The sequence below is a fragment of the Dromiciops gliroides genome, chromosome 2 (assembly GCF_019393635.1).
Source record: "Dromiciops gliroides isolate mDroGli1 chromosome 2, mDroGli1.pri, whole genome shotgun sequence".
Taxonomy (NCBI): Eukaryota; Metazoa; Chordata; class Mammalia; order Microbiotheria; family Microbiotheriidae; genus Dromiciops; species Dromiciops gliroides.
Genome location: NC_057862.1, coordinates 688711756 through 688729038, shown reverse-complemented (window position 1 = coordinate 688729038; position 17283 = coordinate 688711756). Strand labels below are relative to the sequence as shown.

The 17283-nt window shown below is 38.2% G+C and overlaps 1 pseudogene; it reads left to right on the top strand.

The window, feature by feature from the left end:
* The first annotated feature begins 2243 nt into the window (after window positions 1-2243).
* LOC122739645 lies at window positions 2244-3056 on the top strand (annotated as a pseudogene).
* The last annotated feature ends 14227 nt before the right edge of the window (window positions 3057-17283 follow it).

Below are 17283 nucleotides of genomic sequence, written 5' to 3'. Positions count from 1 at the left end.
CCCTTTATAACATATTTATGAAAATTATCTATGCATATATCAGGCATATCCTGGATAAAGGTATAAGAGAGCTGACTGCTTTCACAAACAGTATTTTATAGCTTACTACATTTTCAGTCACATAACTGACTGAAAGTTGTAGAGCATACAAGATTCTACTGTACTTATTGTTTCTGTGATGTGATAGAGTAAAAAGTAACCTAAAAGATGCTCCTCCAGCAAGATACCTCTCACAATATAAATAAATGTAGTGGGGACAATCCCATGGAATATGTGCTCTGGCTTTGTATGAAAGGACTTAGACATTGAACTTTGCTGAGGGCAAGGTACTTTTAATTTGCTGATGTGACACAGCACCTCTTGATTGTTCCCTATGTGCCTGCACAACTGTGGGGCAGAGGGTAGGTGTCTGCAAATAGTATTGATCATTGGATGTCATAGGGGATAGACTCTTGTGCAGAAACCTTTTTCATTAGGCTACAAGAGTTATGGAAGACCTCTACCACCTCTCTTTTTAGGGCTGCCCTGGGACAGATCCAGCACCAGCTCTCTCTTGGACTTCCAAAAAAATAAAAAGGAAATTTCTCTCCCTTCTCTCCCCATCCACAATCAACAACAGCAATAATGGCTACAACTTAAGCACATAGCACTGAAGAGCATGTTGCCTAGCTGAGTCTGAGCTTCAATTTCTTTCCTTTAGCCCAGCAGCCCTGTAAAATGAGAAACTTTTCTAACCTACTGAGACTACTGAGCTCTTGTGTTCTAAGATTGGTGTTAACAGCCCAGCAGGAAATGCTTCCCATACCTATAGTATTTCTTTTCTTTCTTTGGAGATATATGGTATGTTTCATCAATAGTCCTTTGGTCTGAAATGTACATAGTGATATTTCCCTGCATTCACTTATAAAGTAGATGTTCAGCTTCATGTCTTCTATTTTTCTCTTCCACTTTTGCGGTTTCATAGTTGAACATTTTAGCATCCCAGGCAGCAAGGAATTGGAAATTGAGGGGCTGCCCATCAATTAGGGAATGGCTGAACAAGCCACGGTACACGAATGCAATGGAATACCACTGCGCTGCAAGAAACGATGAGCAGGCCAATTTCAGAGAAACCTGGGAGAACCTGCATGAACCGATGATGAGCGAGATGAGCAGAACCAGGAGAACATTGCACACAGCATCAACAACATTGTGTGTTGATCCACTGTGACAGACTTGATTCTTCTCAGAAACACAAGGGTCCAAGACTCATGATGGAAAATGCTTTCCAAATCCAGAAGAAAAAAAAAAGTGTTGAATCTGGATGCAGATCGAACCATACCATTTCTATTGTTTTTATTGTTTTTCTTTTTTGAGGTCCTTTACCTCTGCTCCGATTTTTCTCTCACAACATGCCTAATTCAGAAACATGTTTTATGTGATTGTACATATATTACCTATATCAGATTACCTGCTGTCTCGGGGAGGGAGGAAGGGAAGGAGAAAAATCCCAAACTAGAAATCCCATAAAAACAAATGTTGAGGGGGCAGCTAGATGGCGCAGTGGTTAAAGCACCGGCCCTGGATTCAGGAGTACCTGAGTTCAAATCCGGCCTCAGACACTTGACACTTACTAGCTGTGTGACTCTGGGCAAGTCACTTAACCCCCATTGCCTAAAAAAAAAAAAAAAACAAAAAAAAAAAACAAAAAACAAATGTTGAAAACTATCTCCAAAGGTAACTGGAAAATAAAATATTTATATGAAAAAAATAAAATAAAATAAATGTTTTTTAAAAAAAGAATTTTTTATCAATTAACATTAAACTTATTAAACATATATGGACCGGGTACTAAGGATACAAATATCATCAATAAAACAATCCCTACTTGAAAGGAGTAGTAGTTGAGGCAGCTAGGTAACACAGTGGACAGAGCACTGGCCCTGGAGTCAGGAGTACCCAAGTTCAAATCTGGCCCCAGACACTTGACACCCACTAGCTGTGTGACCCTGGGCAAGTCTCCCAACCCCAATTGCCTCAAAAACAACAAAAAAAAAAATAGAAAGGAGTAGTATTAAGGAGGATTTCACTTTAGAGAGGGCAAAACCAGTATTTAATTTCCCCTAAAGAAAAGAAGGAAGAAGAAAAGGGTAGATTGTGCTATGCAGAGAAAAAGGTAGGAGACTGGACCTGGAATCACTTAAAAGTGGGGAGAAGGGCACTCTCTGACTCACTCAGTAGTGGTGTGGGGTCTGTGAAATCCAATGTGTAGGGGGTTAGAGGTTTCCAGATCAGGTTTGAGGGGGAAGAATCCAGATTGGGAGGAAGCCAGGGTTTTAGGAGAGCCAGGCTCTGTCAGGCAGGAAGCTGGAGTCCAAGGGTCTCATACTGGGAGTAATTTTGGCTATGGTTTGGCCTGCAGATGCCACTTTATGCAGGACACATGTGTCTATGAGTGCTCCCCCAAGCTAGGACCCTGGATCCAACTGGTGTCCTCAAGTTGGAGGAAGGAACTGATCCTGAATGTTCCCCTGTGCAAGAAGGATTGTAACCGGGGCAGCTAGATGGCATAGTAGATAGAGCACCGGGCCTGGATTCAGGAGGACCTGAGTTCAAATCCAGCCTCAGACACTTGACACTTACTAGCTGTGTGACCCTAGTCAAGTCACTTAACCCCAATTGCCTCACCAAAAAAACAAAAACAAAAAAAGAAGGATTGTAACCAGTGGTGGGAGGACTGCCAAACTTCATACACCTGCAAAGAGAACTGGCAGAAAGGTTGGAATTGGATTTCAGGGATTAACGAGTGCCCAGTTAAGGCTGTCTGACACCCTTTCACCTTTTACTTTTCAACACCAGCCTCCCTATGTGAGGATATTTAGATTCATTCTTATAAAGCAAGTTCTTTTAGCCAGGGCAGTAGCAAATGTATCCAGATGTGGTTTGAGCCAGCCTCAGGAAACCCCAATGAAACTGTGGGTAAATACTATGCTTTTGGCTCTGCCCCAGGCATCTTCAGTTGGAAGGCCAGTTTCCCCTTCTTGATTTTGACACTGCTGTTGCTTCTCTGGGCTTAACCCTTATCAGGAAAGAAATCTCACCCCCATACCATTTTCTATTGAAGCAGTGCTTGGCTACCCATGTGAGCTTCTTGAGGCCAGGGACTGTGTCTTTTTGCCTTTTTTTCCCCAATTTATAGCACTGTTTGGCACATAATAAGTACTTAATTCATGTTTGTTCACTGAATAATTGATCTGTTGTCTTTGCAAAGCAATATGACATTTGAGGTTTAAATAGAAAGGTTATTATTAAGCAAAGTGAATAGTGGAGACTAGCCAGAGGTGATGTTTAAGTTGGATTTTATAGAATAGATGTGGTCAGGAATTAGAGACCTAGGGAATGCAATCCTGCCATAATGACTAAGATAAGCAAAAGCACAAAGGTGTGAGAGCTCAGAGCTCAGTGGACACACAGAGGTCAAAGAAGTGTCTGATTTGGGTGAAGTTTGACTGTATGGAGGTGAATAGCATGATATCTAGCTGGGAGGGGAAGTTTTTGCTAGGTTGTGGAGGGGCTGGAAAGGAGAACAAGATAATTAATATCAAACAGTATATGAAAATCATGCTATAGATAGAAACAAAATAAAATAATAAAGGAAAAGGATGCTAAATTATCTGGACAAAGGTAGCATTTCCTCTCTCTGATAATGTGTAGGTAATGGTATCAAACCTGGAAGTGTCTTTGTGCTTTGAATTTTGTTTCCCATGGTCTATAATCTCACTCCCTTGAACATGATTAGTGGGTTTGTGTGTATGTGGGCTTGGTCCATTTGGGCATTCTTTTTTTTTCATTTGTTTGTTTTTCCAGATCTTCTGGGGGACTGAACAGGAGGATATATTTCCTGTTTACCATGTATGGGAATATTTGTTTCAAAATGTGTTGTCCAAAGAAAGGATTTGGTGCAGCTCCAGAAATCCCTGGAGCATTTACTTTGTTAAATATTGTCTCTGTTCACAGCAAGTTTGGGTTTGCATTGTTAAACATCGATAAATATGAACAATCTAAAGAAGAGCTCCTGCAGCAAGACAAAGGGGATAATTGAATTAGCTCCTAACAGAGCCCAGAGGGAGTGCATAACATTGGGGGGCGGAAATCAAAACAACAAACAGAAACCAGCCTAGATCCCCCAAGACAAGGTGGAAGAGAACAATCTCTGGTTTTCATTTTTAATTTTAATGAACTGTACAGTGTCATGAGCTCTATGCTATCTCTAATGTGCAAAAGGGAGAAAAAACAAAGAAACAAACAAACCAAAAGACTCAGCCAATTCAGATGCACCCAGCACCACTGAGATTATGAAGGGATAGCAAAGTTACTTATTTTTCCCAGGAAAGGCTTCTAGGCTTGAAGTGAAGACATGGATAGAAGTTATTGATTAATCACTCTGGGGCTTTGGGCAAATCATTACCTTCCATGATCTTCCTTTTCCTTATTCGTAAAATGGGCTTAATAATGCATGTCCTGCCTGAAACACTCAGTTGTGAGGATAAAATAAGGTTATCTAAGGAATATTCCTTTACTATCTGGGCTATGGCATGTACATGGGGGCCTCTCTAAACCCCAAGTATGATTTAGCAAACTCCCAAAAGCATAGCTCAGGAACTACTACTATTATGTTTCTCTTAGAAGACAACCAGGGGATACGTTAGTTTAGAAAAGCAATTTTTAATTAAACAGTAAGATAGTTGGCAAGAGAGATTTCTGCTACATGAGCAAGGGAATACTCTCTATACAAATAATCCAATAATGGGCCAGAATTTATGTCGGAGGCAAAAAAGGGGTTAATAGAAAAACTTAAGACCCAAGATCTAATTTGGATTTGAACTCTAAGAGGGATTCAGACCCCAGTTAATGGATAACTTAAGATGTGCGTCTTCATTAATACAAGTCAGAGTCTATATTCTTGTTACCCACATTAGTCAGCACCAATAACAAGAACATAAAGAGGCAAGTCATAGAGTCCTTAAATATAACAATCATGCACAGAAAGGGTAGAGAAATCCAAGCTGATAAAGAAGATAGTTTGAAACTGGACATGGGAACCAAAAAGAGACATGTGCAGAAAAGGCCAAATTTGTCCCCAGATTCACCTTATGAAAACCCTCAAAACATGCCTTCACGGAAAAAGTATCCACCTCAGGGGTTGGCTTAGGACCCCAGGAACTCCAAATTAGGATAGGCCGTCCCTTGTAATGAGACTGATAATCAATTTATCCATACTATAAATATAACTTTCTTTATTTATTTATTTGAGAGATCCCTTTCCACTTTTCTGGTTCTTTCCCTGTGTTCATTCACAGTATTGCAACAAAATTTGGGAAACTGAGTCACTGAGTCTTGTAATTCTTTTAGGATGACTCACAATCAACTTGATCCTAATTCCATCCCCCATCAGAATTACCTATGATCTTCAAGAAAACAGTGGTTTCCCTGGGCCAGTTGAAACTAATGTTGTTTATTTTTTAATATTTTAAATAATTCAAAATTAATTCAAAAATTTAAATTTAATATTTAAATTGTTTTGGGTAATTTTATTTTTTAATTGTTCCTGTCTTATCCAGCAAAGATAATTGAAAAAAAATTAAATAATCCGGTTTTTGTTCCCCCATCCCTAGTCATTTGTGGTAAAAAACAGAAGATTTTACTGAATCATTGGAGAGTTGAATGCATACTACAGAAGTGGCTTTTGAAGGACTGCCCTTTTGGGGAGGAGACAGACAGTGATGAACAGCTGTGCATCTGCTGCTGGTCGGGAGAGTGTGGCCACACACGCCATACTTCCGGGACACCAAATTAAAATGGAGGGTAGAACGGAAGTTGGCGCTCGGTCTCGCACAACTCTGGCTTGACGCCGCACGCTTTGGTGATCGCCTCTGGTTCTCGGCCTGGCAGGCAGTTTGGGGATTCAGTGAGTTTTATAAAAGAATGTAGACTAAGCTTAGATCTAGGATTATTCATTTGTATTTCTACTTTCCTATTTCCCTAATCGGTATCACCTGTTTGTTGGCTAAACAATAAAAACGAATCCCTCACTGAAGCTCAGAGGCTTCTTTTCTTACTGGTCTGGAAGATATATAAGGGAAAAGTTCAAAGGGGGAGTTTAATGCTCTTATATCCAATTTTAAATCTCACACATTTAAATACAAAACATAATTGGGCATGATTTTTTTTTAATCAAGAAAAGAATTGTGGGCCCTCTTTGTGATTTAATTTCTAAATGAATAAATAATTTGACTGTATCAGAGCACATCCATTTATTTCCCCAACCTTCCATAGTGCCTTTTTTAAAGCTATTCTCTATGACTCATATGTCCTTTCTCTTTCTCTTTGCCTGAAGAATTCCTATCAGTACCATTAAGCCAAATTCAAATGAAGTCTTCCCTGATCCCCTTGTCTTCTCAGTAGTGTGGCTTTTGTTGTCTTAGAACTCCTTATCTCCTTTCTTTCCAAAGATGTTGACTCTTCTGACATCTAACCTTTCACCCAAATTTTGGATTTGTATACCCCGATTCTCTGTTGGCACTATTCTCCTTGACTCTGTAGCATGTCCTGAAAAAGTATTATGTACTAATGTTAGGTTAAAGAATACATATTGTCTGTAGGCCTACAACCCTAAAACTATAGCCCATCACTTTTTATTGATAAGTTTCCCTTTAGTATTCAATCAGTAGATATAATAGGTCAGCTAGCTGGCATACTGGGTAGAGTGCTGGTTATGGAGTCAGCAAGACTCATCTTCCTGAATTCAAATCTGGCCTCAGATACTTAAAAGCTGTATGATAGTGGGCAAGTCATTTAACCCTATTTTCCTCAGTTTCCTCATCAGTAAAATGAATTGGAGAAGGAAATGGCAAGCTGCTTCAGTATCTTTGCCTAGAAAACCTGAAATGGGGTCAGGAAGAGTCAGACACAATGGAACAACAACAGTAGATCTAATTAGCTGAACATAAAGTCACTTAATAAGATGATGCAGTAAGAACAGTAGCTAGAATCCTTCTCTGCACCCTCCCTATCATAAAGTTGACCCATATTCCTCTATAAATACATGCTGTTTTCCTGTAAAAATTCACACAATTTAAGAATTGAATGATAGTGCAGTTAACATTTAGAGGACACATGTGGTCAAGGTAAGTCATGCCTCTGGTATTTCTGATCCCTTTCCTTTCTTGGGGATTCCTCATGTGGTTCATCACTGGGCACAGTGTTTTTGTTAAGATTGGTTGGTTTGCTGAGCTCCCTCTGTATCTAGGCTCTTGTCATTCCAGCCCTTGAATACTGAACCAACTTTATTTCCTGACAGGGATCTTGGTCCTAGAAGCATTTTCCTGTTTTGAATGCTGTCTTTCTGTTTGTATGTCTGGAGAATATTGATTTTTATTCTTTTCTGGATCTGAAAGTCTCTGAACTGTTGTGTGAGATTAGCCAGCTTGGGCAAGCCAGTCTATAGCCCATTTTTTCCCCAGTCAATAGCCAGGAATTAATTTCCAATTCAATCAGAGTCTTTCCTACCCATCCTGAAAGGAAGCCAGTATATACACATACCTTTGCACTTCATTAACACATTTAATACCTTATAACCTTTGATATTTAATCCTCACTTTCTGTTATTATATCCCACTACATATGGAATATCCTTTCTTCCCATCTATGCCTTTTGAAATCACACCCATCCTTTAAAGTCCATCTCAAATATCAAGTCTTCCATATAATTCACACTAGTTGTTCAGTTGTTTCAGTCATGTCCAACTCTTTGTGACCCCATTTGGGGTTCTCTTGGCCAAAATACTGAAATGGATTGCCATTTCCATCTCTAGTTAATTTTACAGATGAGCAATTTGAGGTAAACATGATTTAAGTCACCTGCCCAAGATCACATAGCTAGTAAGTGTTAGAAGCTGAATTTAAACTCAGGTCTTCCTGACTTCAAATCCAGTGTACCAATGTAGCTGTCCTTAACTCACACTAACAACCTATATTTATAGTATTCCAAGATTCATGAAAGTACTTTCCTCACAACAAGCCTATGAGTCATGAATTCTTTCCTGATATCCCCATCAGTAATACTATTCTCCTTCACATGTCTCACATAGCAGTTTATCCTGTACGTCTCTGAATCACTCATCACGCAACTATGCCTAATAGATCTATCTATCTATCTATCTATCTATCTATCTATCTATCTATCTATCTATCTATCTATCTATCTATTTGATTTCCTCTTTCTACTACTCTATAAACTCCATGAGATCATATGTTCCTCACAGCATTTAAGGATAGAGAGGATCTTAGAGATCAAGTCTATTTCACTCAGTTTTTAGGGGTGTGGAAACAGGTTAGAATGATAAGGGACATTCCCAAGATCACACAATAGATCAATTGAAGATCTAAGTTTCAAAACTATGTCTTCAGGCTCTAACTCCAGTGTTTGAGATCTGTGGCAAAAGGAATATGGATCTGGTGCTGGACATGAAGACCAGGTCCCAAATCTTGCCCCTAAAACCAGGTGTATCAACATGAGCAAGTACTTTCATATTTCTGAACGTCAATTTTCTTTATCTGTAAAGAGAATGCAACACTAGTTGTACCCATCTATATTACATATTTGTTGTGGCACTCATGTTGGTTTAGTTTATATAGAGTGAATTGCAGACTTTAACTTGTCATATAAATGCCAAGTATTGTTAGTATATAAACTTTGTAACACTTGACTCCTTATTAAATAAATGTCTACTGCCAGTTCATTGGTATGAATTCATTGAGTCATGTGGTTGATAGCTTTCATGTGACACAGAAACTGTCCTCTGTCATTTATTGTGCCAACAAGCATTTATTAATATTTCAAAATATATTTATGTCAGGCACAAATATATACATAAGGCACTTCAATAGTTGTTGGGGATCCAAAGACAAAAATAAGAGTCCCTAACTTCAAGCAGCTCCCACTCTATCAAGGGAGACAACAGACACATAAATAAATCAACAAGCAAACAAACAAAATGAATGAATGAGTACATACAGAATATACAAGAAATAAGCATTATTTAATTTAGAAGGGAGGATCCAAGTATGAGGGAAAATTAGGAGCCTCATGTAGAAAGTGTACCTTTTCTACTTCAGCAGGTAACGCATTCAGCAGTTTATAAGGTTTGAATGCATTTCAGCAATATGAACGGAGTTGGGAGAGAGCATTTCAAACCAAGAAAAGACCCCAGATTTCCTCTAGACCAGCCCTCTCATTTTACAGATGAGGAAATTGATGCCTAGGAGGTTAGGTGACTTTCCTAAATTAAATACGTAGTTAACTTAAGGGGTAGGATTTGAACTTAAGACTTCAGAGGAGTCAAATACCTCTTCTGTTTAGTTCCAAGTCATGTAACCAAACTTGGATCTCTCTCTTCATCCTACTCACCCCTTGTTCACCCACTGGAGCCTGGATTCTAAACTGTTTATCCATCAACTTATCTTAAACAGAATCAGAACGCTCCTATACTTCCTGGCCCTTTCAAATCCAGCCCTTCCTCAGTTTTCCCTTCCTTTATTACAATGTAAAGTCTTTGAGAGCTGAAATAATCTTTGTCTACTTCCACAGAGTTTATCCAATACATGGCACAAAATAAGTGCTTAATAAATGCTCTTCATTCTTTACTTCCAGAGTTAGTGCTCTTTCCACTTGAATGTCATGTGTGAAGGATAGCTCAAAGATCAGTAGAGTTGAATATACAGTATAGGCAAGGTCAGAAAGCATATTCAAATTACAGCAGTGTAGTGAGGCCAGACTGTGAAAAGCTTTATATGTAAAACAAAGGAGTTTATCATTATTCCTAGAGACAATTGGGAGCTGATGGAATTTACTGAGTAGGGACAAGACATGACCTCACCAGTGCTTTAAGAAAATAATTTTGGCAAAGGTATATCATGAACCAGACACGGTGCCCCTAAGACTAGGCTTACAAAATTTTCCTATTTGGAAATAACTTTCATTATACTGTAATTTTCTGGAAAATCCTGGGCATATAGTTTTTCATTTTCTTCTTTTTCCCTTCTCCACATTGAGCTTCATCTTCTTTGTCTCCTGACTATCAAACAGGTGACAATGAATTATTAGCATTTTGGGTAAGAGAGCACTTGTGTCAACATTACCTATACTATTCATATTCCTTGAAATAGATATTTTTCTTCAACAATCTGAACATATATAAGTTCTATAAGCATTGAAGTACTTTCAGGCAATGAATTCAGGGATCCAAGCTATTTTTCATAGATTATAATGTTTAGAGTCTTAATTAGGACTCTGCAACTGGAACTGTGCACAAAAGCAGAGGAATTTAGAGGGCATTGACAATTCTCATAATCCTTTCGTAAGTAGAAATAGCTGAGGTTATTATTATAATATTATTATCATATCATCTCACCTTAAAGTATATTATATTATATTGTATTATATTATATTAATATTATGTGGCCTACTTCCTTCTCCTGTTTTCTGTTTTTTCGATAAAATAATCCTCAAACCCAACCTACTCCCTACCCCATCTAAAGTAGGGGTCTCCTCCAATCACAATCTCTCAGAGTTTCAATCTCGCTGTTTCCACTTGCTTCTGAGAAATGACTTCTGTATGCTCTTTGCTCTTTTTCATTGATGAAAGAGTTATAACTAGGGCAGAACAACTGGGACTTTCCCTCAGATTGCTGAAATTAAAAACAAAACAAAACAAAACACCAACAGTATTTAAATTCCCTCAATAGGTAGGAGTGAGTGAACTTAGAACTTAATTGGCAAAATAAGTGATGGGGACTCAACCTGTCATTTTGTTGCTACAAGGGACACCCTTGATGAGGAAAACTCACCTATGTAGGTCACCATGTTCTCTTGGACTTTGACTTTTGGAATATTGAGAGGTTAAATGTAATCAGAAACAAGACTTGAACTCAGATCTTTTTAGTCCCAAGGCCAAGTATCTTAATACTATTTTTTCCAGTAATATGTAAAGATAATTTTCAACATTCATTTTTATAAGATTTAGAGTTACACATTTTTCTCTCTCCCTCTCTTTCCTCCTTCCTCCCCAAGACAGCAAACAATCTTATATAGGTTATAGATGTACAATTGCATTAAACATATTTCCACATTTGTCAGCACAAAACCAACTCTTTCACCCTCATGCCATGCTGGTTCTCAGATGTTATTAAGAAAGAGCTAAAATAGGAAATTTCTAGATGTGATGCTTTTCACTCCTGGTGACCTCCTTCCCTTCATATTCCCCTCCCCCTGTGAGAGTCATACTGTCAAGCAGGATACCAAGGCCCTGTGATCTCTTCCCAATGGAATCTTGGCTTTGGGCGTTCTTCTACCTCTCTCTATTACATTTGTCTCAAAAATATTCCCATTTCCTGTAGCATTCTCCAGATATATTTCAGAATATTTCCCTAGACATATCTCTGAAAGATCTTTTAACATTATACAGAAAGCATGGATATGTTCTCAGGTCCATTCCTTTAAATATGTCTTTTTAGAAGTCACCTTTAATGAGTTTCACCAATTGTAGATGAAATGGGAAGGAAAGATGCTCTGAGTATTTAAGAGGTTAATGCACACATGGTTTGTTTTGCTTTTTTTTTTTTTTTTTTCTTTTCTAAAAAGAGAGCTAGTATTCTTTCCAAAATTGACTGGCAAGGTTGCTGTCTGTGACTTTGCAGTTGGTAGACAATGAAATGATTATGATGTCACAGAGGGAGGCTGGATGATTTCAAGTGAACAAGCAGCAGCTGGAACAGATGTGCTCATAAGAGAAGAGACATCCTAGAGTTAAAAAATAGCCCCCCAAAGAATATTACCATAAAACCAAAATAAACAGGACAGGAGGGGGTGACAGAATAAGGGCTTGTTGAAGACATGCTGAAAATAATGAATTGTATCTTTTTCTCCTCCTGTAGAATGGAATTGAATATCTAGAAGAAACTGATGAGTTTGCACTTGACCTTGAGAAGTATCATGATGCTCTGGTTAGGGCTGTGGATTTAGAGACAAAATAAAATTGGGTTCAATTGTTGCCTGAGCTACTTGTTATGTGATGTTGTAACAAGTAGGCAGCAGGCAGATAGATCATTCTCTCTTTGGACAGCTCTCTTTGTTATATTGCTCCTCTTCTTATTGGACTGAAATATCTACCACTACCACTACCCTCCATTCCAGATTCTTTTCGCATCTCAAGCCACACGTCTGACCCACTTTTGTAAGACAAATTTTCACCTATTCTAGAATGATAAGCTTCTTACTTTCCCCCAGGTCTTCTTTTTCTTTTGGGTAAACATAAAATAATAGAATCTTAAGCTAAAAGAGGCACAAGAGGCTGTATCAAAAGAACCTCTTATTCTACAGATGAACAAACCACTAGAAGGAATTTGGGTTTTCTTCATGGAATATGGCTTCAAGTAGCTTCTTCATCCTGGTCACCCTCCTCAGGGAATATTCTGTCCTTCCTATGTCCCTAGGTCCATATGTCAACATAATATATTAAATGTGGCCAGACCAGCAAAGAGTACAATGAAACTATTGGTTTCCTTGCATTGAATCCTGTATTGCTCATGCAGGCAGCTAGGCAGTATAGAACAGATCATTTAGACTGGGCTTATGAAGACCTGAGTTCAAAATTTACTTTAGATGTTTACATAATAGTTGTGTAATCTTGGGCAAGTATTCCTTCCCTCAACTTCAGTTTCCTCAAGTACAAAAAGGGGATGATAATAGAACCTGTCTCCTAAGGTTAGGGTGATGAGAAGATGATATTTGTAAAGCGTTTTGTAAAGCAGAAAAGGTTATTTAAATGTAAGCTGCTGACATCATTGCTGTTGTTATTGCCATCTTTGTTGGCATCATCATAAGGTGCTGAATTTGGAGTCAGTAATCACAACTTAAGTTCCCTGTTCTTCCACCTACTGCCTGAGTGAACTAGGTTTTACTTAATTTCTGCAAATCATTTAAACTCTGCAGGCCTCGATTTCCTTATTTGTTTAAAAAATGGAGCTGCACTAGATGAATGCTATGGTTTATCTATGATCTTAACATGTGTCTCACAACTAACCCATAGAAAAGACCTTTCTGTTCCTTCTCTTCCGTTTATTTTTAGCTATTCTCTGGCCATGCCAATCCTGTACTTCTGTGCCCTAACTAGAAGATATTACCTTTATTCCTAATCCATTTCATTTTCTTAGAATCAACCAATCAATCTAGATCATTAGGATTATTTAAACCACCATTTTGGCATTATCTTTATTTGCTATCTTCCCCAGTTCTGTGTCATCTGCAAATTTACTGTCTGCCTTTTGTAGCTATATTCATTTTAATGAAGGAAATGCAAAAATAAGGTCCCAACAACAATATCCCAACTCTTCTACCTGTGTGGCCTTATGCAAGTCATACATTTTCTCAAGTCCAGACTTTGTCTGTCAGAAGTGGGGTTTGAAGTGAAATGGTCCCCTAGATCCTTTAAGCTTTACTTCAGAATGTCATTAAATTGGAAGCTACCCCAGGGCAGTTATTAGATTATAAACTTCCCAAAGGAAGGTATTTTTATTTTTGAAATTGATTAGAAATCAATCACAACCTGTGAAGTATAGGATTCTTGAAATGAATTGAATTGAATTGCATTTATAACGTGACCCAACTTAGTTAAAACATCAATTTTCATGAAACTTATGAGGGGATTTTGGTCAGTTTACTCACTAAGCATTTTGAAAACTAAACTGTGCAGCAGAGGGTCCTAATACAAGTAAAGAATTAAACATCTCATTTCAGATATTATACAGTAATAAATTCCACTGGAGTTAAGGAAAACTGACTCATTTCAAAGGACACAAAATTGGCTCCCATTGCTTCAGTTTAATTAATGCCTTCAGGAAGGAAATTTGACAGATTAACCCCTATGCCTTTTAAAGGTTAATGAAACCTACATACCAATGGTATAAAATATAGATATGTAGCTTCATTTCTAGATCATACTCAGGCACAGGGTAGCCAAACAGTTCCAGGAACCACTTCTCATTTCTATGTTCCAATTAGACAAATCAGGGCAGTTCCAATGGACAAAGATTTAGCTGAAAGAGAACAGCCATGTTGATGGTGCTTTGCCTGCAGAGAAGTCAGGAAGGATTGTAGAAACTCAGCCTGTATCACATATCAGGTTAGGGCAAGGCTGATGGCAGAGTTTTTGCTCTAAAACAAGATATGCTGTCGAGCAAATTATCCCTGATCATTTTTGTATCCCACTTCCCAATCTATCAGTGACCACCTAGGCCTGAAAATCTGCTTTTTCTACTGACTTCCCACTCACTTTGGAATTTTTGATGTCTACACTCCATAGAAACCCAGTTTCAAAACTTACCTCAGTCCTTTGGTTTATATTCATTTAGATCCTACTTGGGACCCAAATTATCAAGTAAAGAAGCATTTTTTTTTGCAGGGCAATGAGGGTTAAGTGACTTGCCCAGGGTCACACAGCTAGTTAAGTGTCAAGTTTCTAAGGCTGGATTTGAACTCAGGTCCTCCTGAATCCAAGGCCAGTGCTTTATCCACTGCACCACCTAGCTTCCCCCTAAAGAAGCATTTTAAAAAATAACTACTATGTTCTGGGCACTGTGGTTAGTTCTGGGGATACAAATAAATATAAAAAATGATCTCTGTTCTCAGGAAGCTCACAATATAAGGAAGAGGCAATATTCAAATAACTACCTACATACAAGATATATACAGACCCCAATACCCTTTCCATAGGAACTGATTGCCTCTTTACTAGTCCCGTATAGACTAATAACCAACAGCTGTCAGATCCTAGGTGGAGGATGGGACATTTCTTTTGGATGTATCATCATTGGTATGAACCATACTGATATAACTGAAAGGTTCAGACATGATTTGTAATACTGGAATCTTGAATGTTGGAGAGACAATATTGAAAGACAACAACTAGGTGGCTCAGTGGACAAAGCACTGGCCCTGGATTCAGGAGGACCTGAGTTCAAATCTGGCCTCAGACACTTGATATACTTCCTAGCTGTGTGACCCTGGGTAAGTCATTTAACCCTCATTGCCTCTCAAAAAAAAAAAAGACAACAGCAACAGGGAAATTGAGCTTGATGATTTGGAAGAGAAGGGATGAGTCAAGCACAGAAGTGAGATAGACCTGGGGCTTTCTGGAAGCCATTTATCAAGAAGAAATTCTCGGCAACTAAAAAGGTCAGAAGGTGCTGCTGCTGCTGCTGTCTATATAAATTTCTGTTTAGTATTATAGATGTTAAAATGAAAAAAAATCACCTAGATTTATTTGGATTTCTTTAAAATCATGTAAGGTTAATCTACTAGTTTATACTTGAGGTACCTTGGGTCCATAAAGGGTGATCCAATGCTTCAAGGTTACATCATACTGAGCGGCAGAGCCAATCTTTGAACCCATGTATTCTAACTTCAACCCCATCATTTCTCCTGAACCAAATCGATGTGTGCTTGAAGTAAGACATGAGAAAGCAGAATAAGCAGGCTTTTGTTCCTCCTTCTTCACTCCCCTCCCCAGTCTGGAAAGCAGCATCAGGTTATTTCACAGATGGAACATCTGGAGATTCAGTCTTCTTCAGAGAATAGATTTCCTTCCTCTATCAGTTCAAAAAAGCCTGATTTATTTTCCCAGAAAATTATTCCCTACTGACACCAATAAGCAACCAATTGCCCATGCTTTATATCTCCTTTAAGACTTAAAAAGTTAAATTGAGCATGGTCCTAGGGCTACAAAAGTTTTACCATATATTCAATTCCCCTCACTTCAGCAAACATTGATTAAGCAACTGGTATGAACAAAGTCCCTTGATTAGCTCTAAGGACACAATAAAGAAAATCGATATAATACTTTGCCTCATGGAGCTTACTCTCTACTGCAGGGTTAAGCCCTGTATGGCAACCCTAATGGGCAACATCTATTTAGGCCAAAACTTAATGATTTCAATGCTATAGGAAATTCTCAGTGAGGAAACTCTCTCTGACAATGAAGATTAGTACTAGATAGGTCTTCAATGCATAGTGTTAGAGAATGATCAGTTTATAGAATTCAAAAATAAAGAATAAGTTAAAGGTTAAATAACCTGGATTGTCCATGTGTCTGAGGTAGACCTTGAATCAAGGTCTCTTAGCCTCAATTTCTATCACAGTTCCTTTCCCAACTGTAATATAATGCCTTAAAATTCCTAAGTGCTTAATACACACACACACACACACACACACACACACACACATACACATATATTTTGCAGGCAATGGGGGTTAAGTGACTTGCCCAGGGTCACACAGCTAGTAAGTGTCAAGTGTCTGAGGCCGGATTTGAACTCAGGTATTCCTGAATCCAGAGCTGGTGCTTTAACCACTGTGCAATCTAGCTGCCCACTTGATATATTTTTTTTATTTCCTTTTAACTCTAAGACAATCCTGTGGGGTAGACACTTGGAGATTAACATCAAAATTTTAGAGATGGAGAAACAGAGTTTGAAGAAAATCAATGACTGGTTCAGGGTGACACGATCAGGAAGCATCAGAGGTAGAGTACCATGGTATTGCCCCAAAGCACTCTTGTCTCTATGTTATGCTGTCTTTCAACTTGATAAAATAATAATGTATTAAATGCATTGGAAAGATATAGAGGTCCAGGGGGAATGAAGGGAAAGATTTCAACAATGTATATGTTTAGTGGGTGCATGTGTATATATGTGTGCATACATATATACATATGCAAATATATCTCCACAATATGCATATGCCTACAAATAGACACATATTCTATATACACATATATGCATGTATATAGACACACAAGTGTATTCGTGGTAGGAATTGTAGGAATTGAGTGAATCACATTAACTATATCTTGTTATTAAATTCTGGATCTAGCTTGGTCTGCTTTCTATTCAATTATGGATCCAGTCTAGTTTCTGTCTTGTGAGAAAAGTTTAGTCAATTATGAGAACTAAGAGAAAAATATTTTAATCTAATACTGTGCAGTGGGTAACCTGGGCCACCTCTACCTGCTGATTAGAGATCTTTAACTGATGGTCTAAGTGAGGTTATTCTGACCAGATACCTAGTCAGATTCAACGATTCACAGAAGGAGTGTTCTCATAGTTAAACATATCAAGTAATTGTTTCATCTTATTTTAAAAAGTGGGGCTGTACTGCTCAATCAGTTACTATTTGCTTATTCTTTTCGT